This window comes from Crocodylus porosus, unplaced genomic scaffold (genome assembly GCF_001723895.1).
Source record: "Crocodylus porosus isolate Cpor-Errol unplaced genomic scaffold, CroPor_comp1, whole genome shotgun sequence".
Taxonomy (NCBI): domain Eukaryota; kingdom Metazoa; phylum Chordata; order Crocodylia; family Crocodylidae; genus Crocodylus; species Crocodylus porosus.
In genome coordinates, this window is record NW_017728918.1 from 75,558,295 (window position 1) to 75,581,092 (window position 22,798).

At 40.7% G+C, this 22,798-nt stretch overlaps 1 long non-coding RNA gene across 1 annotated transcript in view; it reads left to right on the forward strand.

Annotated features, from left to right (window-relative positions):
• The first annotated feature begins 7,288 nt into the window (after window positions 1-7,288).
• The window catches only part of LOC109312232, a 22,410-nt gene continuing 6,900 nt past the window's right edge, over window positions 7,289-22,798 (forward strand). The window contains exons 1-2 of the long non-coding RNA XR_002101762.1: window positions 7,289-7,356; window positions 12,534-12,536. This is a non-coding gene — a long non-coding RNA (uncharacterized LOC109312232). The remainder of the gene's footprint in view (window positions 7,357-12,533; window positions 12,537-22,798) is intronic.

The window sequence follows — 22,798 nt, forward strand, 5'->3', positions numbered from 1 at the left end:
GAACAGCCACTACAGCTTAAAGAGTTTAAAACTTCAGTGAACTAATATCCGGACTGAAGAGCAGATGGAAGTGCTCAGAGGTTCCCCATTTTCTGGATAGCCTAAACTTAGGCAACTATGATCCAGATAGAGTGATTATTATCACAAAACACAGTTGCTTGCTTTGCAGCTGCCACCCTTAGTTGGCCTTTCATTCTCTTTATTGCATTCAGTGAGTCTGAAAATATTTTACAGCTCTGTTAAGCACCAATCTATTTATAATAGATCACTGGTTAGCAAAATTAGAGTCTAACTGTAAAATATTGTGTAAAATGGAAGCTGTTTTGCAAGAAAGGAAATTGTTTCATTAGAATATGTTTGAGTACCTGCTTTATTCAGTATCATGGTGAACTCTCTATTGTACAGGACAGGGAATGAACCACAGAATAGTCCTGAGGGCCGAATACCTTTGGATGGTCTCTACTGCTTTTGTGACACTTTCAGAAACACTACTAAGAAGTACATCCTGCCCAATTTCTCCCATTCTGCACATACCAAACCTAGAAACTAGTCAGTGAAGCTGACTTAAGGACATCCCCCAGCACTGCTCTTAAAGCCAAGTACAGGTGTTCCATTTCTACTGGAAGAATGCCTTTTTGCCTAGTAGAAATCATAAGTGCACATGCATTTTTCTCCCAAAACACAAATGATGGTTCTATGAAAAAAATAGCCCATCTCCAACCAGATAGAAGTCACTCCTGGGAAGGCAGACAAGTACATACTATCTCATGGCTTAACTCCTCTCAGGGACCAGAAGTAGAGCCACAGAGAAAGGTTCACCCCAGGCTGGAAAAGGCAAGAGAGGCAGGTGGTCCTTGAGTTCCTGTTAGGAGAAGTAGGCTTTGCCCCATTGCTTATCTCTTTGGCTCCCAGGAACCTGGGGCTAGGCAGAAGAACCAATGCCATTAATCCCCAGCTTGCTTCTTACTGGGTGCATCTACACATGCGCTTTAATGAGCAGTAGCCTATTTTGCTGTTCATTAAAGCATCACATAAAAGCTGTGCATTTATGCTAATGAATAGTAAAATAGGCTACTGCACATTAAGTGTCACTTTAAAAATGTGTGCTTTCGGTACTGTGCATTAGGGTAGCCTAATGCACATTTATTTAGTACCTCACATTGGAGGTACTAAATTTAATGTGCATTAGGAAAAGCACGTTAATGCATGTGTAGATGCACCCACCCTGGAATCCACGCTGCTTTGCCCTGCTGCTCAACTGAGACTCAGGAAAGCGTAAAGAGCAGGGAAGAGGGGTAGCTATAGCCTGAACATCTGTCCAGCTCCCTCACCCAGGATCATTTATAGCAGTGGAAATTTTCCACTGCTAGAAATGAAGGTTTGTTAGTGGTCTTAATGTGACAGGGACAGAGATCTTGAGAGCAGTGACAGGTGGTATACCCAGGGAAGCTGCACCACCTTATTTCTGGGATTGGCACATTCAGACAGGGAGTGGGTAGGTGAGGCCTGCTTCTCATCAGTGCTTTTAGGATAGGGAGTTTGTATATCCAGAACTCCAATCAACTTAAATGCAGGTTTGGGTACCTGTTTCCAAATATACTTCAGATATACTGGTCTGGAAAGAGTCTGGCCTCTTCTACACTGGTCATTTATATTGTATTAAACATATTTTAAAAGTAAGCAGTTTTACAACATGGTAACTGTTTAAAATTGCTACTGGTGACAAAGACTTAATTAGATTTGATATTATTTAGAACAGCATTGTTATTTAGATTCCCATGTCAGCTATATAAACTGTGCAATATAGCTAGTCAAAAGCCTCAGACAACACTTAAGAACCCAGTTTTTCTGTCAACCTTTATTCAGCAAAGTCCCATTTATTGCAAGAGCCACAAACATGTACTTAGATGTTAAATACTGTGCTGGATGCTAGAAAATTAAGCATGTTCTTAAATACTTTACTGAGTTTAAGCCTGAAACCTTAAATGGACAAGCTCTTCAATATTGTTCTTGTGGGCTAAGCAAAGCATTTTGTCTGACTTAAGCTAGTAATATTTCAGAGTGAATTTTTCCCCTAATGACCAAGAGAAAAAATCATACAAAAACTGCAGATCTTTGGAATAAATAATTTTTGCCTCCTTAAATTTACTGTTCTTTAACTTCAGATTTCAGGATTTCAAATAAAACAAACAATAATTACAGGTACTTTAACAAATGATGGAGAGAGATCTTTCAATGATCTATGTATGTACCTGTGACTTCCTTTGTTGAAAGGAAATGGATGGTATACATTTTGTAAATCAACAAATCCAACCAAGAAATATATTTGCTCTACTGATTTCTGTTCCAAAAGCAAATGCAAAATTGATTTACAGCACAGCAATACCGATATTTAACTTGTGCTTGTTGTGATGAATATTAAACTTAGTTAACTTTCAGATATCAATTCACTGATCTAAGAAATCTGGCAGGAGGTATCACGCATGAGCTTTTTGCTGTTTCTGAGTAACTCTGCCCACATCTAGCCAGGTTTTAAGCTTCTGAAAAAGCAAAAAGGCTTTGTAGATTCTTTAGAGTTTGACAGCTAAATTCTACAAAATTTCCATTTAAACTGAGCATGCCGTAGTCCTTGACAGCTGTTCCATGTTAACTGGACTTTGCCACTTTGGAGCATGCTAGTCTCCAAAAGGATCAGCCAATAATATCACAGTAAATGCATCTACATATTCATTTAAGTGTAACTAAAATTAATGCACATTAAGCACTTTTTGGCAGGTGTCTACACATGCAGAGATTTGGCACTAGAGCTAGTCCCAAATCCCTGCAACCCTGCCATGTATCCCTGGGGCTACTGGGGGAGCTCCAGCCTCCAGCCACATGGCTTCCAGTACTAGGCAGACATGTTGAAGTCAGAGCCAGCTGCCAGAATCTGGCAGCCATTTGGAAAACTCTGATCCCTGGCCAGCCCCTTCCCTGCCCAGGAGCCATGTGGCCAATGCAGGAGTAGCATGAGGCAGCTCCGTTCTTGCCCAGCCTGCCTCTCCATGCCAGGGCTGCTCCTGCCCCTGCCAGCAATTCCCAGAACACTGCTGCTACAGCTAGGCCCCTGCCAGTGATTACCAGCATCTTGCACTCCTGCTGGTCATGGTTCTCATCCAGCAGACCCCATCCTCTCCCCTGTCCAGACCCCAGGACAGCTGTGCACCCACCAGTGGGGGCCAGAGCACCAGCTGATGGAGGTCCTGCCTGACCCCCTCTTCCTGTACTCCCCGCTCCAACCAGCCTGCCCTGCCACCCACATACCCACTATCCACCACCAACCCCCAGCACCACTCTCAGGACAGACACATGGGTGAAACAAAAAAATGGTATTACCTTCACAACACCCACCCCATTCTCCCCTTCCCCCTCAACAAACAGAACCCCCTCTCCCCATAACCAGCAGATCCCCTCCATCAACCTCCCCACCCACCAACAATAAAAACCAGCTTACAAGTGGGAAACTATATACAAGGAGAAAACTATATACAAGGGAGAAACTATTTACAATATTTTGGGTCTTCAAACCCAGAGTGGAGGGCTATGGGAGGGCCTATGGGGTGAGGCCCTGGGGAAGGTGCCCAGCACCCCAGCCCCTGGATGTTCCCTGGGGCTGGGCTCAGGCCAGCTCCCTAGTGGCAGGGCAGACCCAACACTAAAGTTAATGCTGGGTCATGTCTACATGTGAGCTAATGCGCATTAACTAATCATGCCTAAATTTGATTCCTGCATTTGTAAGTAACAAATTTAGGCATGATCAGCCTAAGTTAATGTGCATGAAGGGCATACACATGTAGATGTGTGCCCATAATGCACATAGGCTAATGCACATTAACGCATTTTGTGTAGATGTGCCCATTATGTAATATGTAATACATAATAGTAACTATGTAAAATGTTGAATATCTCCTATTCTTAATGTTACTTGTGTCGTGGTAGCACATAGGTATGTCCTCATATGGAAGTCAGGACCCTAACTTGCTAGGAACTGTGCAAACATAGAAACAAAAGCTTGTCTAAGCATAGACATGGAACAGCTTTATAAAGTAAATAAATGGGGAGAAGAGGGTAACCAAAAGAAAATGATGATGGAATAATTAAATTGGTCACAACTATTTCCATTTGTTTTTTCCCCATCTCATCAAATAAGCATAACTTTTAATAACAAAAAAAATTGTATTACTCATGCCCAATCCTGTTTGTAAATGATAAATGAAACACCTATACTTGGCTGGTTTCTTTCACATTCAAGGAACATTTCAGGTTGTTCCTATTTGCTTCATTGGAAATTAGGTTTCTTTGACAAATATAAAATCCTGGCAGGAGACAATATAAAGGTAGTCGTGTGAAACCTCTAATGATTTCTCCGTCTGTGCAGCCAAAGCAAATTATCCTATTTTCAGTTCTTGAAACGATTTAATAGAATGTGAATCCAGCCTGGCCGTCCAAATTCAGATTTGGATGGTACCAGTGGAGGAGAAAATAATTCTTTATGTATAACACCACATTTTGTTAGCAGTAAGGAGCCTGATCAAGTAAAATGTTCAGCACTTTTGACTCTTATTTCAGTCATAGTGAGTTGTGGTTACTCAACACTTTTCCGTGCTGAAACAAAATAGCTGAATCAGAAGATTATACTCTATTTAAGATTAATACCACAAACTCTATCCTTGACAGAAAGTTTTATGCAATCTAATTTTGTAGGATACAACTACTTGATTTAACTCGCAAGAAGAAAGAACTGCTGAACTTCAGTTGCTCAGAAGAACTCTAAGAGGCTGCACCTACGGAAATGACATTGGAGTACAGAAAAATTTTTAAAAAACAGCTTATTTTAATTCTGACTTCTTTAGAACCAATGTAGTGATCAGTGCCTTTAAAATCAGGCAGTTTTTAAATTACATTATTTTTCATTCTTTATGACAGTCTCAGAAAAATAAAAATCTGGGCCTTTTATACCCACATGTAAATTAATTAGAATTAAAGCAGTCATAGAGCTATTCTTTGTATACTCCAGAAGAAAAATTCTTTATTCTGTATTATGCTAACTCTTGTAGTGGATTTAGAATAAGGCACTCTTAGACAGAATATAAAGACAGAATATAATAAAAGATATCAGATTCACCCAAAGAACCTTGTCTGCCTATGTCCTTGGACCAACACGGCTACAACCTACACCCCTGTATATTTATATGAAGAATTCATACAAATTGGCAATAGCTGCTTTGAAAAGTACCTTGGTAAATAATTCATTAGACATGTACTAGCAACCCCACTGAAGCCAAAGGGTCTACACACATGACCAATGTTGAGGGGATACATAAGAGTTCTCAGAATTTAAGCGTTAGACAAAATAATGAAGGTATCTTTTTCTATTCTCTACAGTGGAAAAAAATTAAAATAAAAGATCTGTTATCACAATATAAATGAAATTGTTAATGGACTACCTACTGGAAAGATCTTCATTGACAAAGAATACCTATGTATCAGTAGACATAGCTGCAGTTGACAGGGTTAGTAAGACTAAGGAGGAGCAGGTTAAAGTCAGCAAACACTTTCAAGCACTCTGGTGGAACTGCTGAGGAAGAGGCAGACAGGACATCTGCAGGTATGAGGCAGAAGAGGCAGCAGCCTAGAGAGCAGGAAATGTAAGGACCCAAAGACAGGGGCTTCAGTAGCACTGCACTACAGAAGAGAAGAGTAGTGGTGATTGGTGACCCCATTCTGTGGGGAACAGAGGCACCAATTTGTCATCCAAATTTGGGGCCCAGAAGGTGTGCTGCCTACCTGGAGCCCAAATTCAAGATGTGACAGAGAGTCTGCCAAAACTCATTCATCCTTCAGACCACTACCCCTTCCTGCTTGCCCAAGTAGGCACCAATGATACTGCCAGGAATGACACTAAGTGGATTATAGGTGACTATGAGGCCCTTGGCAGGAGGATTAAGAAACTTGGAGCACAAGTAGTGTTCTCACTGATTCTTTCCGTGGAAGGCAGGGGTCCAAACAGAGTCTGTCATATCCTGGAAGTGAATGTGTGGCTGAGATGGTGGTGTCAATGTGAAGGCTTTGGCTTCTTCTACAATAGGTGATTTTCTTGGGAGGAGGGCTGCTATCAAGAGATGGGACCCACTTGGCAAAAACAGGAAAGAGCATCTTTGGGTATTGTCTGGCCAATCTAGTAAGGAGGACTTCAAACTAGGTTCCACAGGGGATAATGATTCAAATCCTCCAGCAACATAGCATATAATGCAGAGGGGAAAGAACTTGAAGGAGCAATTCAACTCTGGAAAAGTGCCAGAGAGCCATAGGACTGCAAGAAGTGGCACAAAAGGGATGTAAGGAGGTCAAAATGCAAAATATATCCAATACACATACACAAATGTGAGAACTTTGGGGAATAAACAAGGTGAATTGGAAGCTGCAGACTATGAAAAGAACTACATTCTAATTGGCATCCCCAAGACCTGGTGGGACAGCTCTCATGACTCAAATGTGAACACTGAGGGTTACACTCTGGTTTGGAAGATCAGGGTTAGGAAGAAAGGTGATTGTATTGCATTGAATGTCAAAAGAATGTCAGGAGGAGAAGACAGCAAAGAAGAAGAATAAACTGTACCTGGCAAAAGAGATTAAGGACAACAAGAGGAAGTTCTATAAATACATCAGCCAGAAAAGAAGGACCAAGGAAGCTGTGGTTCCTCTATTTACAAGCCGGGAGAACTTCTAACTGAAAGTGCAAAGAAGGCAGAACTACTCAATAGCTTCTTTGACAAAGTAACTACCTGTGTTGAGCAAGGAATGCTATAGATATAGTGTATCTGGACGTCAGCAAGGCTTTTGACGAGTCCTGCATGATCTTTTCATAAATAAACTGGAGAAACGTGGGCTAGATAAAATTTGTGTGTGGTAGATACATAGATAATCTTGGCTTGGCTCAAGAGCCACAAAGGGTAATTATTAATGGGTCTGTGTCAAAATGGCAGGAGGTTTCAAGTGGAGTCCCACAGGGATCTATCCTGTGTCTAGTGTTGTTCAATGTGTTTATTAATGATTTAGTTTCTAGCATAAAAATGCTTCTTGAGCAAGTTTGCAGATGCTGCAAACAAAACTGAGAAGGATTGCAAACACATTGGAGGATGTGAGAGCAATTCAGAAAGTTCTCAACTGATTGGAAAGCTGGGCTAGAGCTAACAGGATTAAGTTCAATGAGAACAAATGCAAGGTGCTACACCTTGGGAGGAATAAAAAAGCTGGGGACTTTGCCTGGGGTGTGTCAATGTTTCTGCTGGGAGCAAAACCAGAGGTTCCTGGCTAGTGGATCTTCCCTCTCTGTGTCAGACTGACCACCATATTTTTACCCCATGGTCAGATAGGTGTGGACTGTTGGAGGGTTTGTCTTCCTCTGTAGCCCTCTACCTGGGATCTCTTAAGCATATACTAACAACACTTTACAGAAACAGAACATTGGCTGCCATCATTCCTGAAAATGTGCTTTCCCTGTGGCACATTGGGTCTGTGTTGTGTCAGGATTGATGGCAGCCTTATGTAGAGTTAGATTATGGTTTGGATCAGATGGTTTGGCTGAGGATGTTCCTGCCTCAGGCAGGTGGTTTTAGTATGTGACTTCTGGAGGTCCCTTCCAGTCCTACTTCTCTATGACTCTATGACAGTTAGCCAATGTTTAATCTGTTATGGTAAATCCAGAACAGTTTATGATCATTTCCAGGCTATGCCATCTCACAGAGTTACCCTACTGCCCTAACCTTTACCTTGGGATGGAGACTAGGGTTGCTAACAGTCTGTAAATTTATAGGCAATCTATAAAAAATAAAGATAAAAAGTCCTGTTTGTAAAGTCCATTAAATTTTAGTGGTCCATAAAAAAAAGAGAAAAAAAAGCAAACAATGAACTTGATTCCAGAAAGAACCTGGAGACCAGCTTTGAAGGACAGACAGAGCACAGCACCATCACCTGCTGTCTGAGTAGGAACTCAACACCCTGAAGGGAACATTCTCCCAGGACTTTGAACCTATAGCCCCCTCCCTCCACCCAACCATGTGCTGCTGCTTCTGCTGATACATTCCACCATCCACCTATAAAACTGTTGAATTGCAGGTAGGCAGACAGTTGTCCTTGTTTGGAGGTCTGGGCCAAGATAGGGAAAGCAGGGTCAGTGAAGATAAACCTTGGACTGGCTTGAGGGGAGCAGCATGGTGCAGGTTGCTACCAGGGATCTTATAGTGTGGAGTTGAGTAGGAGACCTTGAAATGAAGGCAGCACAGTGTAAAACCATTTCTGCAGTCAAGAAGGGCTGCCAACCCAAACTCATTTTTTTATCTGATAATCTATAAACTTTTCATTGACAATGATTTTTTTTTACTATTATTAATGTTAAAACTCTAAATTTGAACCAGGCCTTTGGCTACATTTACATTATGCAAAACATATGTCAGTAAAAAAAGTGTGGTGGTTCACAAGAAGTTTGCAGATTGTCAGTAAAAATAATGCTCTTGGATTGACAACTCAGAAGGGGGCAGGCTTTAAATATCACCCTTCATTTTTTTAATAAAGAGCTATTCTGTGTGGTTTTTAAGTTTAAGTTTAAAAGCTTCTCATTATTATCCCAGTATCCTATGTTGAGGAATCACCAGGATTTTTTTAAATCAAATAATACAAACAGTTTAGTTACTGATGGGGAAATAATTGATTACTTACTTGCAGAATATTATCTTATGTAGACAGCTGCCTGACTAATAATAGTAATAAAAGAGTAATATTATATATTTACAGGAAAAAATGTTATGAAATTTTCAGATATACAAAAAATAGTTCAACTGCTCTGCAAACAGCAAGCTGCTTGTGGCTAGCAATAAGGTACCTCAGTATATATATGAGGCACCTTTTGCAGATGATACCTGAGCCCTAACTGATTCAATAACACAAATAACTCATTCATTTTCACTGAATATGAAAAATGTAGGCAATGAAATCTGAGGCCAGAATCTCACTCAACATATACTGTTCTTGCTCCCTTGACATCCCTACATCTGTGCTATAATGTATATGCCAGTTGCTGGTCCTACTCCCTGATTTTCAATTTTAGCATTTACTTCTGCTATCAAGCTGTAAATTGGATTGTAGTTGAGAAGAGCCATTGACCAATAGTAAGAGCATGTGACTTGGTGGTGGAAACGGTAGCTTCTGTTTTCATCTATGGCATCACAGATTTAGAATATCATTGTACAACATATTTTTAAAAAATTCACTGGGCACAGCTACACGTGCGCCGACTGCACAGTTGTTACTGCACAGTCACTTAGTACTTGCTCAAGCAGTACAGTAACCACCATCCAACCCTACTGCACCTTCATTTCTGATCCTACTGCACAGCATCTCATTGTTACTGTGCAGTAGAATCAGCATCACGGTTCATACCCGCTGATGCTACATCGCCATAGCAATGAGCTACAGCAATGTAGCATCTAGTGTAGATGTACCCACTGTTTTAGTTTTCCTTAGGCTCCATCTCAGGAAAGTGAACGTGAAAGAAGTCCTACTGATTTCAGTATGTTCAGAGTGCATTTACAGTGGAGAAATGTGTATATCCAGTGGCTCATTAGAAGACTGTAAGGATGGTGTTAGTTATCCATAAGAACACAGTGCTATCATCATCATTCTTCTTTAAACATGCAATGAGCTACCCATTATATGAATTTCTCCACTATAAATAAAGCAAGATAGTGGCACAGCAAATACTGATTTAACAAATATAAACAATCTATGAATTATAAAAGAAAAGGAAAAATATAGCTTCAACTGTAATTATGGGGGTACTATGCATGGACTTTTCCTTTGTCGCTCAACTAAATTCAGAAATAAGGTCAGTTAACACTTCTGTGAAAACTGTCTATACAAATAAAGATTTCTTACTATGATATGCTGCACCCTGGCAGTAGGTCATATGGCAGTATTCAGGAAACTAGAAAAAGTCATGTGTTTCACTATCATATGATAAAAAGCAGTGCTTTCTAAAAGGTGCAAATTGTAGTGACCTGACTTTTCATAAAGGGAAATTATAAGGGCTATGACCTGCAAAATTCTCTGCAGTAGAGGACACAATGAACAAGGTGTTGAGGATAGGAGAAGGAATGATAAGGAAAATGAATGACACATAAAAAGAAAATTATGCACTAGATTCTCCAAATAGTCTTAGCAAGCAAAAATATACATAATAGATCTTCATCCCTCATAAAAAGTCATACCCCAAGGAAGATTTTGAATGAAACAGAACAAAATAATGCACACTAACACATCTAAAAATAAAATACAAGATATAGAAAGTCAGTGAGGAAAAAAAGATATGAAGTGAATAAGCAAACATGGCATTTATAACTCAAGATTAAACAGTAAAATCATCTTGAATAAAGAATAAAGAATAAAATTTGAAAAGAACTAAAGAATAAAGAATAAAGAATAAAATTTGAAAAGAACTAAAGAACTTGGAGATAAGCAAACTTTCTATCTAGTGAGAAAAAATATTGCATGAACGTAAACAGAAAGTTATTGCATGAAATAATGGATAACTGGTTATTGTTATCAGTCAACAAAAACAAGGCAATAAAAATGACAGTTTCCCAGCAGGTGGCAGTGAAGATAGCATACTTCTCTGCAATCCATCACAACATCCTTCTGCAATCTTCATAAAGACTGATAGTTTTATGTATTGGAAGGCTTCCCTCTATCCTTTTCCAAAAAAAACTTTGGGTAAGAGGTGACGACTGAACACAGTTGGGGCTATCAAGTGGTCCTAGATATTGTCACCCAGCAGTTGCCTACTCAGAAAGAGAAACTACTATAAAATTGAGGAAAGAAAGCAAAAAATGTAAGAATTTGGAAATTCTGCCACTTCTTACAAAAGTGTCATGATTTAACCACAGAACTTGAGGTCTTACAATATTTAATCTACATTTCCTGTGATTAAGGCTAATATTGGCCCTACCAAGTTCTAAAACTGCAGCCAAAATAGTTTTAATGTGACTGTTGACAAAGGCCCTTTAATACCTTTAGTAAAGGGTATATTATATAGTCCTGCAAAAGGAAGAGTCTGATGGATGGATACTGTATAGGCTTACCAGCCATACTGATTTGTATGCAATGATTCTGTCCTCATTCTGCAACATCTGCATCATGCCAGGGATATGATTGTTCTGAGACTTCTGTTCCCTAGGAGAGGCATGCAGTAAACTATACAAAAGTGCTAGAGTGAGGCAAAGTTGTAAAGAAACCTCTGTAGGGAACAGATATCAACAACAAAGCAGGGGAAAGGCATTCTGTGAGGCCTCGGTGGAATTCTTGAATATTCCTCTGTCCCAAGAACTCTGAATATTCTAATATCCTTTTTTCTTGTCCGATTCCTGTGTCAGTGAAAATAATGGCCAGCTTTTTAATAATACAAAAAGGATGAATAGCTGACTATTATATTGCTTTCTAAATCACTCTTCTTTCAATATGTGTGTACAGTATGCTTGAAAATGTACTGAATACTTAAAAATCCTATTAGCTGATATGATCTGGTGTAAAAGAGACTTGTTATTCTCTTTTACTATTTTGCATTTTAAACTTTATTATTAAAAAAGTAGCTTGTGCAAACCGGCCATAAATGAAAGCTCTTATATTTCATAAATAATTTATAAATTGCTGTTCTATTTTGTATATTATAGTTCATTGGTAATGTGTTGGCTTCAGACATGTATTTTGATAACTTACTTTAGTGAAAGAAATTTAGCTAGCGCCTTTCTAATTTTACCTTGAATTTACCTTATTCCCATGATATCATGCCCAGCTGTCTTATAGCCCTTGTACATTGAGAGTCTGCATGCCAACAGCTAGAACTAGAGTATTTCTTAGGATTCCTTTATGACCTGATACAAGAAATGAAAAGGCTACCCAACAAATAATCTATTATTTCTTTATGTTGCAATTATTAGATGTGAACTTTTTAGAAATTAACCAGGCATATGGGCAAAAAGTATAATCAATCCCAGAACAGGTAAGTGAAAATGATCCCAACTTATCCTATAGAAAAGAAACCCCATTAACAAAGCAAACCAAATTAGCAGAAATAAACCACTGCACACAGAGTTCATTAGTCATATTACTAGAAGCACTTCAGGCCTACTGGTATGGCCTGCTCCAAAAAGAACTTTGATACACATGTATTAAGATGCTAAACATGCATGTGGAAGGAACATTATTACATTTGTAATGCTAAGGACTCAGAAGTTAGGCTATGCCAAAGTTAAGATGATAAAGGCTATCCCTCTTAAGCTCATGAATTTTGATACAATCTTCAGTTATATGACAATCACATATTCCACAAAACCCCTGCATTCTGAGCTCTGTGAATCCTTTTCACTAAATGAAGCAGATTGCAATCTTCATATAAACATCAGAGTCCCTTTTTGAGGTAACAAAGCAACAGATAGCAGTAGAAGGTTGTTATCATCTCCATAGCCATACCACTAGATGGGAGAGAAGGTGAACACTCTGGCACAGGTTTCAGTTTCAGGTTCAGAGTGAGAGCATTCTCTAGCAGTAGCAGATCGACTTCACTTGCCCTCCTCCCCCTTTCTCTTTAATGTCTCTGTCTCTTGCTGCTATCCCTAATTTTAGTTCCAACTCTAGTACTCTCCTGCTGTTTGCTGCTCTTTCACAGCCTCTGCCCATTCTTGTTCTTTCCTGATCTTTACCTTGCCTCATTCAAATCTTGTCTTCCTTGGCATTTCTTCTCCAAATCTACCTCCTGCCTCCATTTCTCACTCTTGCTCTCATTCTCCTACAGCTCCTACTGTCTCTGCCTCCTATTTTTTCTTTTTCTCTAGTCTTAGCTCCCATAGCTGGCAGGACCCTTTTCCTACTCTCTGAACTTCTAACTTTCCCGTTCTATGATCTACATCATTTCTATGTCATTCCTGAACTTATTCAAGTTGGGGTGTCATATCAGATTTCCATTATTCTATACCTGTTCTCCATTGACTTCAATGATTCTACACCAGTGGTACAACTCAGATAAATAACCAGCTTCTTGATGCCATCCTCTTTCCCCTGCCCTCAGCAGAGTACTAGTACTGTATTCATTTCTGCCCATATTCTAGAAATCACCAAAGGCAACATGAATATTTGGGCACATACTACATTTCGGAGTATCAGTTCTCTCACACAATGAATGCAGCAATTTTTACCACTTGCATCTTTTGAGTGAACAAAAGCTCTGTAATAATCTTGGGCCACAGTGATTGCATTTCCCCTGAACATTTAAAGAAGTTCCAGTGGAACAATAAAACTTCTGGAGAAAATTGAGGAAGATAGTAGAAACAGCTTCAGCATTATCCAGTTGATTTTAAAACTGAATAAACCTGACATTTTTAAGGATCTTTGGGAAAGGGACTACAGGAAAGTTCAGATCAGATAAAGTAATCAAAGTATCATCAACATTAAAGCCAGATTTTAGGAAGTGTCCCATTAACATTTATGCTCTTAACATCAAGAGTCTTTTCTTTATTTCCTACTTAGCTTCTCAGAGGTGTTAAAGCTGTACTTAATTATTATGCAGCAGCATTAACAACCACTAAACTTTTTATGCTGTCATAATAAAAGGAGATACTACAAGTTTTTTGTTGTATATGAAGCTTCTCAAAATATGCTAAGGTCATTACTACATTGATTATTAAAGGTTCTTGTTTAAAGAAGTTAATTTTTGATGTTTCAGAAAGGTTACTGGGATTTGGTAATGCTAAAATGAAGATGCTAACGATTATGGCAGTAGGAACTGTCCTTTACTTTGTAAACTGTTGGTAGGGGAGACAATGGGCAGATTTCTACTTCACAATGATGCTATGCCTAACTGACATGCCATGTTCAGGCATTTAAGCTCACCCAGAGCCATCCTACTTTTCCTTATGTAATGGCCTCAGTTTTGCTAAGTCATGTATTTTCCTTACATGGCTACATTTTCACCCTACGCAAGTTTGTCCTACTAAAGTGATTTTGAGGTGGAAGTGCTTAACCCCAATGAGATTCAATTTGCCATAGACCCACAGAAATGCTCAAATCAATAGATGCCCAAGAGTGATAACTGCCAATTATTGGATGCTGAACTGGGAGCACAGTGATACTCACTTTTTGCCTGGGAGCTTAATGCTTAAGGTACCTACCCAAGCCATGGAGATGCAGCTTTTGGGCCCACCACTCTGAGAAAATTTGAAGTCTGACCTTGAACATCATAGAGTAGCAGTCTAATCACCAAGTCAGAGGCCAGGCAGGATTAAGAGTATTTTCCTGTTAAGGCTAGGGCACTGGGCAGTCAAGAGGGGAAAGTATCATGAGGACAAAATACCCAGTAGGTCTGAGTCTTTCTCTGCGGTTTAGGGAGGTGGTGCTACCCTGGCAGGAAAAAAGGAGCTCTTATTTCCAATGTTGCTTGTGCATTTTTCATTTCAAAATTGTTGGAAAAAGGTATAAACAGCACTGGGAGCAGAGACCAAGTTTCCTCACATGGTGTCCTTGAAACTCCGTCCCACTGGGGCTGGAATATATACCTAGGCAGTACTATTTAGAAACTAGTGACAGTCCTCCCTAAAGGCAGTCCTCATTACAGTACTTCTTCAGGCAGGAGAGTCTCTTACATGATATAACTCACAATCACTAGCACAGGGGTGGGTAATTATTTTGGCTGGAGGGCCACTTAATCAGTTTTGGTGTCCTGTCTAGGGCCATATCTCTCTCTCACACCCACCCTCCCTTCCTCCCCAGAGTTGTAGTATACCCCAAATGTTTTGTGTGTGTGTGTGTGTGTGTGTGTGTGTGTGTGTGTGTGTGTGTGTGTGTGTGTGTGTCTCCCCCTTCTCCCTCCTTTATTAGAGCTGTAGCATACCCCAATCCCAATCCCCACTCAGAACCTGCTGGCCTTGTTCACAGTTTACACCACCACCTGCCTGCTCTGATGAAAGCAGCCCCCGGTGGGTGGCAGCATAAGCTGTAGATGTGCTTTGCAAGTTCTGGGTTGGGATTGAGGCATCCACCCAGGTCCACAGCTGACACTATCGTAGCTAACACCACTTGGCAGAAGCCGTGCCACCCACCCACCCAGCATCACATGGCAGCTGGAGCCAAAGCCACTGGCCACCCAGAGGCTGGATCCCATGAGTTGGTGGCCACCCATCTGTGGGCTGAATAAAATCAACTGAGGGGCTGGATCCAGCCCTTGAGCCATATTTTGCCCACCGGTGCCTTAGCACGAAGAAGTATGTGCCTGTATGCCTGAGAAGGAAAGAAAGACTGGTAGATTGGTAGGAGCAAACCTCAAGGTCTTTTCTTTCAGAAAAGAAAGCCCACACCTATGTAATACTCAGCCTTATCCAGCCCTCTGTAACTAACTTTCCCCACTTTGCTGATTCACTGTCAAACCTCTTCTGAAATCACACATTCAATTCTGCCTCGGTTATACAAATAACCACACTACTGGGTAATTGCAGCTCCACTTCTGGAGGTTTCATAATGCTTTCCTGTAGAAGAGCTCTGTACATTGCAAGGTGAAGTAGAATGCACCTCCAAGGGAGCACTAGGGGCCAGATTTTAGTACCATTTATTTGCAAAATGGAACATATCATTTTGTCAGATGAGCTAACACAGCAAAAAGCCTTATGTGCATATATGCTTACTTAAGCATAACCCTTTATCTGTAGTTCTGTATTCTTTTCTCCAGATTTGGAAAGCCACTGTCTTTTCTATGGCTACAAACAGATGTTGCATGCGTCTCAGGATAAACCATTTTCTCCTGGGACAAAGTTCAATTGTTCAGACATCCATTCCTAACAAGGTTTACGTTATAAGAAATATGAACAATTTATCCTGGGATATCACAAAATGCATCTGAATGGTTATCCTTGGATTGCATCACTGAACCAATGGCAGAAAGGCAGCAGTGCATTCAGCCACTCACTAAACTCTGATTAGAAGGTTGATGTGTGTACATGCCAATCCTGAGACAAACACAATGTCTGTTTTCTGTCCTTGTAGTCTGGCCTCAGGCTGTTGTCATCTCACCTTGCCTTTTTTATAAACCATGCCACACCAATCTGAATAAACTAATGTAAATAGCTGTTTCCCAGCCATTTTTATCTTAAGAGCTTTGAAGGTATTTACTTAGAAGTCTTATTTTTGCCATTGTTTCATTTCTTGTTGGTTTCTCCCTCAACAGCCTCCTTTGGTTTAACTCCTGGCAGTCAGGCAGGTGGATATCAAATAGATAGCCTCGGGGCATTTCATATTTATAAAACAATATTGCACATAATTCCCTCATTCTCCAAATCTAATAGGCAACACCAGAGTATTACTGAAGACATGTCAGCAGAATACTTAATCACTATTAAACAAACACTAGTGCAACAATAGCCAAGGAAATATGTCAACCTACAGTGATTTAGCCAATCAGCAATCCATTGTTCCTCATTTCTTAGCAATCAATAGACTAACTCTGAAATTGTCAGCCTTGTTGCACCACATTTTGCCAAAATGTAAGAGCAATGTCAGTACTTCTGACAAGCAATAATCAAGTAACATTTCAGCTGTTGTTCAGCATTCTTGTTTTTAAACAATCTGTATCCCATTAATCCTTTCGGTATTATTTACTATACAGGGATACCTGAGAATTTTTCACTTTCTTCTGGGTATTGAAACTGAAATGAACCAATCAATAACTTAACTAAATGCAGCATAGAATTTCTAAGTACTATAACTCAACATAATACCTCTGAGTGTTTTGCTTCAAATTTTTGCTTTGTCAACAAAATTGTGTGTAACATAAGATTAATAGTTCTGGTAAATATCTGGGCACTGTAGTATTTGTTCTGAGTAACAGAATATATACAAAAGGATACAGTATGGAGAAAAATACTTTTGGAAGATACGAGTAACAATGTGACAAATTTGATTTCTTCCAAATTTATAAATCTGGGGCTGGATTCTGTTCCACCAATAAGGATTTAGGCACCTAAGTATAGTTTTATTCCGCCCTATTCAAAAACCTTCAAATCCACTGGTGTGTCTACTTTTGAAAATATGATATCTTACCTTATTAAGGTATTGTGCTTAAATAAAGGTTTTAAATAAAGGTATTTAAAGTCACAAAAAAGCAGTGAGGAGGAGGGGGACCCACCCACTTTAGGAGTGAGCCACAAGTGAATGCCAACTGAGTTCTCCAGGGTGTAATTGCACCATGTACTCAAGTGCCATAACCTGCCCAGAATAACAGCCAAATATTTCTTACAGCCCTTTTAAATGTGTTTGCTTATTAGTGCCAAAAGGCATTTCCCCCAAAATATTTAAAGGACTAAAAATAAAGAAGCCTTTGCAACAGAGATCTATGTTAACATTTTAACTACATTAATCAATATTTCTATTTTCCTCAGGAAAAAACGTAGTTTATGAAGCTATTGGCCTTGTAAAGCACTGTGGGCAACATGCATTCTTGTCACTTCAGACCAACAGTAGGGAGTCTGAAGCATACTGTTAATACCCTCTTGAGTAGATGTGACTACAGTTCCAATCTATTAAAATTCCTGCTGTGTTGCTTTGTATTTAATTGCAATCTTCATTGGCATTTATTCATTGTAACTGTACTTTATTCATTTATTCACTTAAATGTTTATCCAAAATTGAATATATAAAACAGTGGCAACATCTTTTATGAGCAACAAATAAAAATTAAGCTTGCACGCATTGCATGTGCATATCTATTCAACAGATGTCCTGTTATTGTTTGATGGATGTCTGTGCCAGAAAAGAGCCAGAAGCACATTCTGCTTTGTTTAAGAAATAATTGGCCTTTAAAACATTTCTAGTTTTTGTATTCATCAAAAAATATAGCAGTTTTAGAGTAAACTAATCATTTGTATTTGTCACTGTTAGATTTCCAGTTAAAAGAAAACACGATGAGCCACATCATCAGCTGATGTAAATAAGAATCTCTCCACTGCTATCAGTTACTTTAACTGAAATGAGCTCATTTACCCCAGCTGAGGATATGGTCTAATGTTTCTTATAATTCTATCAAAATTGAGTAAAAAATACATTTTTAACTTTAAATTATTTTTTTCTGTAAAGCTTTTCTCTTTCTTCCAAAGGGAATATTATTAAGTCTGGGCTTATTGCTGTTCAGTTTTGTTAAATTTCTCAGTACAGTTGCTAAGACTTCTGTCATACATCAGCAAGATGGAATCACAAAGCTCTATCCAATGGGGCAGAGTCTAGAGAGGAAAGTCCAACGGGGGAGAGGGAGTTGTGAGAGTTAGATACTGTCCAGGTATTTTTTTATCCTTAGCTTGAACACTGAGCGGGTCGTGGCATCACCAGCAACATCAGATCTGCACCCCCCACCCCACCCTAAATATGTGTCTGGCTGTAGAAATGGCCCCACATTCTTGTTTTGCCAGTTAATATTCAAGTTGGACTCAAGAGCCAGCACATTGCATCTCCAGTAAGATCTATGTCTATGTCTTCAGGAAGAATGTTTCTGGGAAGTGCTATCAGTGTAATATCTCTTCACATGTGTAGCACACTATCTCCTCACCAGTCTAGCTGTATCAGGTAAAGCCATGACATGTAAAGACTTATGCCTTAGTTGGGCTGTAATATGTATAGCAGGACTGTTTGCTGTAAAACTAGTTCAGGATAATGCTGAAGTGATATTGCAGCTGTGATGGTCCAGGGAGTATGTGAGAGTTAAGAATTCTCATGTGTGATATCTTTTAATGGACCAACTGCAAAGTAGGGATAGACTTAGACAGGCTTTTAGATATAACAATCCTTGGGTTTTTGGAAAAGAAGCAGACATATCAGAGCTGGCTTTTAGATATAACAATCCTTGGGTTTTTGGAAAAGAAGCAGACATATCAGAGCTAAGTGGAAGATGGAAAAAAGGCTCATGTAACACTCCATATGTAAATAAAAACAGGAAATAAGAGAAATTATCAGATCACCAACAGAGAAGAGAGATATAATAGAAAACCTGATAAACGGAAAGCAGGATCATTCAGGAGGATTATAATCACCTGAAAAGGTCAGGCTGTAGCCTTGATTCTGGGGCCTTAGCCTGACTAGCACAGCAGCTCACTGTAGTCTGCCACCTCCCCAGCAGAAAACTGGACCAGACACAGGTGGCCAGAACACTTCATCTGGACCTAGGTACTCTCTACCACTGGAGTGGCCAGCTAAGGTCAATTGACTTCTTGCCCCTTTCCACTGAAGACCCTGACGTTGAAGGGGAAGTGTTTTGGCAGCAAGGTACAGCTTTGCACCTAGACTGCTGCACCTTTGGATTGTCCTGCTACTAACTCTGATGAGTCCTCTGGATACCTGACCTGCCTCTGGGTTGATCTCCTGATAGCTGACCCAGTTAGCATCCTGACCTCACACTCTGCCTGACCTTCTGGATCTCCAACTCAGTTCCAAAGACAGATCTCCTGGCTTCTGACTTCCTGCCTTCTCCTGCCCCTGAGGTGACCCTCAGACCTGGCTGTCCTTGGCCTGGCATGACAGAAAAGTTCTGAGACTAGTGAGTATCAGGTAGTTGATAACAGACCATGGAGTCATTGTCAAAAACAGAGGGTCCATAGCATCATGAACCAGCGCTTGGTTCTTAGTTTCCAATAGCCTATTGAATTTTTTTCCCCTGGCTTGTCTTTGAGGTTGTTTTCTAAATGTTCTTTGAGCACAAGATGTGTATGATCCATGGATTCTGATGATTTCACTGTAAGTAGTATGAGTTGACAGTTCCTGAATTGCTCATTGGGGCAGGGCTGGGTTGCAGTATGTGCCTGTTGATCAGTGAGGAGTTTGTTTATTGATAATGAGTTGGACAAGACTGGGGGGATGTCTGAAGGCCAGAATAGGTGTGGGAGAGTGGCTGGGAATATTTCTCTCAAGGTCTAGTCCTTTTCAAATTCAGTCTATAATTGTTTGATCATCCCTCCTCTTGGTTCAAGTGTGGGATCCCAGGTGACAACCAAGGGTCTGTATGTGGTCAGTGTCAGGGTTTCCTTTGTATTATAGTAGGTAACTGCAAGACATTGGAGTGGCTCTTTCAAAGGTACAATTTATTCCTCTGCTAGAGTGTCACTGGTGGGTAATGGCAGTTTATATTTTGGTAAGATAGGTGTCACAAATTCCCCTCCTAAGATGTGGTATCTGAGGGCCTGACTGTAGATCACTACTTTTTTAGTGCGTTTAGGATGACTGCTTATTTTGTGGCTGCGTGATGATTTATGGGTGTTCTATATACAGTATATAGATTTTTAGGGTGCCCTTCTGGAGGCAGACTGTGATATCTAGAAAGTTGCTGTTAGTATGGGAGTATTAAAGAATTTGATTAAAAGGTAGGAGTTGTTGAATCTGTGATGGAAGTCAGTAAGTAAGCCCAGGTATTCAGTGGAGATGAAAAAGAGTGTCATCTATGTGACTCAGGTATAGTAAAAGTTTGGGGCAATTTTCTATAAAGTCCCCTTCTGGTTAACTCATGAAGAGGTTAGCATATTGGAGAGCCATCTTTGTGCCTATGGTTTAGAGAAAGTATAAGTCATTGAAAATGAATTTGTTGTGGGTAAGCATGAAATAGATTTGTACAATATCTTGTGGTTGCAAATCTGAATCTAGTCTGTGCTATTGTAGGTATTTCAGGCAGGCAGCTGTGCCTTCATAGTCTGAGATATTAGTATTCAGGTTGGAGATATCCATGGTTGAAAGAATGACTTCTGGGTCCATTATACTGGGTCTGATACTCTTAATCGCTGCACATCACAGGTGATAACTACTCTTTTCTGAATGTTCCTGCTATTCTATTCATCAGGTTTTTATACATCTGTCTTCTGGTGGCAACAAGATAATTTCCCTTATATTTTTATCTACATGTGGAGTTTTATATGAACTCCTGTACACTCTGCTGTCTGTGCTAAGTCTTTCCCAACCACACTGTTGGTCCAATAAAAGATACCGCTCAAAAGAATTCTTGCTTCTTGCACTGTTCAAGATATAACTTAAAATGAAGCAGAAAACTTGGTCAAGGAACTGGGAGACAAAATTTCTGGATTCTGCGTTTAGTTATGTCAGTGATTCACTAGAGGCAGAATTCCATTCTTTCTGCCTAAGTGACCTTTACTCAGCTGTGTACATGATTTTTTGACTCTTAAAGACAGTTTCTGATCTGAAGTGTGAATGCATAAGCATACATACATGTCCTGCAAAGTCTCAAACTATGCACTGGCTGCACAGGTACATAACTTCAGTAGCAACTCCTAAAAGGAATGGAGGTAAAGGGATCACTTCCATGCTTTAACTGAGTGGTTTGGACACTCACCCAGGAGACCTGAGTTCTGAGGCATTCACATGTAAAGAAGATTTCAATAGTGTGTCCCATGTCAATAGTATCCAAATATTGATACTAAAACATGGGAGAGTGGGGAGGACCTCCTTACTTCTTCTTTTCTGCCAGCATTTAACACCCTCTATTCATAGATTTTTTTGACTAGCTACAAATCATGACTTACACATGTACAAGCGTGTCCATACACAGACACAGCCATAACCACAGCCACAGCCACATAACTGCCTGGTCAGGACACATGCTCAGTATGTATGCATACAAATTATGGGCACGTCCACACATGCAAGCATGTGTGCTTGCAGCAGCTCAGATAGAAGTGGTGCAAATTTGAGCTGGGGCTTTTTGCCTCAGCGCACATGCTCAGACATGCACTTGGTTGTGGAGCAAATTGTACCACTTGGGGCAAAATAACCATGCTTGGCTCCTCCCAGATATGCAGCCAGGGGGAGCTAGAGCCCAGGGCCAGCACCTGTGCTGTCCCCAGCAGTATAAAAAGCTGCCCTCTCCTGGCTCCATCAATACAAAAAGCTACCCTGGCAAATAGCTCAGAGCTACTCACTCTCAGGAGCTTCTGGGGCCCAGCCAACTAGTACCTGGGGACACAACCCCTTGTGCCAGCTGGACTGCTGAGGCAGCCCTGAGCATTACCCACTGCAGCAGTTTGGGGGCTGCCACCTGGCTGCTGTGCACCTGCCAGACCTGGATGGGGACTACACAGCCAGTAGAGACATCTGCCCCTATGGGCCAGCTGCCAGTGGGCTGTGGTTGCAGGGTTGGCCCTTGTGTGGCACTACTGTCATATGTGCCCCCTCCCCAGCTCCCCAACAAGGGCTATGGCCCCCTAAAAGTGACCACGCCTCCCACAGGAGTTACAGCTCCCCAACAAGGGCTATGGCTCCCCACAGGAGCCCATGTGCCCCACCCCGACTTGCTCCCCCAGCCCCCTGGATGGCTGCCTGGCCTGCCCATCCCACACTGGCTCCTGCAGCCCCTCCAATGGCTTCCCTACCCATCCCCACCCCCTCTCCCCCAGACCTCCCAATGGCTACCTCACCCAGCTCCATCCCCCACTTGCAACCCCCAGCAGTCTCCTGCCCTTAAAAAAAAAAATCCTCTACTCACCCCAGGAGCAGGTGGCAGCACAGGGCAGTGGTGGGGCAGCAGGGCCTAGGCTGGGGCGGCTGGGGCGGCTGGGGCTGCTACCCAGTCCCACTGTGCAGAGGGGCAGTGACATAGACAGCAGCTGTACTGCCAGTAAGTGAGTGCCAGGGTTTGTTTTCTTTTTTTTTTAATTGCTGGGATGCTGGGGTGGGGGGCAGT